Source organism: Mesoplodon densirostris, chromosome 12, assembly GCF_025265405.1.
Source record: "Mesoplodon densirostris isolate mMesDen1 chromosome 12, mMesDen1 primary haplotype, whole genome shotgun sequence".
Lineage (NCBI taxonomy): Eukaryota > Metazoa > Chordata > Mammalia > Artiodactyla > Ziphiidae > Mesoplodon > Mesoplodon densirostris.
The window spans coordinates 34,402,899-34,404,335 of record NC_082672.1 but is presented as its reverse complement, the minus strand read 5'-3'; the positions used below and the strand labels follow the sequence as shown (position 1 = coordinate 34,404,335).

Below are 1,437 nucleotides of genomic sequence, written 5' to 3'. Positions count from 1 at the left end.
CAGGAACCCACCCATACCTACTCCACTGTCCCTCTAGAATATTCTTTATATTATATTTTCAATCTTGCAGTTGGATAATTTAAAAGACTTTGTCATAAGAGTTATACAACATTGTGTAAGGTTGCCACGTAAACACCTGCAGTAGCCATGGGAGAAAGGGCTAAGGTGGAGGCAGTCTTGTCCTTTTCTCTCTTGCCTTACTCCATAACTTCCATGGATTACTCTTTTAATAAGAGAACAAAGGAAAAGAAATATGTCTTAAAGAGTTTCGTTTAAAGTCTCTTGCTTCATTCTTAAACCCTGCTTAATCTCTCCTGATTCTGACTTTAAGGAGTACAGATCTCTGTTGGCATTTTCTATTTGCCTTCTGAGGCCCAGAAATTGGACACAAGTAAAGAGGGAAAGAGATAGTTCAGGAGCACTGGCCAGCGTGTGCTCTGGACAGATGGGTTAACTTGCTTTGGAAGAATAATGGTCATTCCAATGTACTTCTGGGTTCCAGAGTGTGGTATTCTGTGTCCAGATAAACTAATCTCTTGGTCATTTGTCAAAGAGAATACTGAATGTTTAACGGAACCTACTACACATGCAGGTGTATCCTCTCCAAACTAATAGATGTTATTCATCATGCTGGGATATTGGACAGATTTGACTTTTAGAAGCATAGAGAAATGATTTGGCTTAAAACTAGAGATGGTGGATTATATAATTACTCATAGCATTAAGCAAATTTAGAATTTTAAAAATGTGCCTTGAAGAATATTTTACTCTTTTCAATAAACAATAATCTATGAACACTGACAGTGAGAATCTATGAATTTTGCAATTTTCAGAGCAGTTATTTCAATTGGATTTAAAGGAGATATTACATTGCTTCTCTATCTTTTGGCTAAGATCAAGTGTAGTATCTCTTATTATCAGTTTAATAAAAGCATGTTATGCTGCATAAAACCCTCAAAATATTTTTATGTAGTAGTGCCATGGTTTATTATGTAGAGCTCATTTAAAGGCACCCATGCAACATATTAAATTAGCTTCTTATAATCATGTATATTATAGGTATTTCTTCTTCCAATAAGTAATCATTGAGAAATAATGAGAACTGTTGAGAGAGTGATTTTAAGAGTTTAACAAAGAAAGTCTCTACCCTTAGAAGCTTGCAGTCTTCTTGAAGATAGGGATTCTGAGTCTGTGTGTTTTGGCTTAGTGTCATCCTTGCCTAAAATGGTGTGTGGAAAACAGCAATAATGGGAAGGAATAGTGTGTATTTGAGGGAGGAGTAGACAGGTCAGTCCAGTTGAGTGCTATGTGTATGTGGTGTGTGTGTGTGTGTGTTTATGAACCAGGTATAAAATAAAGTAGGAATCATAAAATTGGATATATTGTAGATAGTCTTACATTGTAACAGATACAATTGTACTCAGTATAAATGGTGAA

The 1,437-nt window shown here is 35.4% G+C and overlaps 1 pseudogene; it reads left to right on the top strand.

Annotated features, from left to right (window-relative positions):
* Positions 1 to 869: 869 nt before the first annotated feature.
* LOC132500438 (U2 spliceosomal RNA) lies at positions 870 to 1,026 on the top strand (annotated as a pseudogene).
* Positions 1,027 to 1,437: the final 411 nt, after the last annotated feature.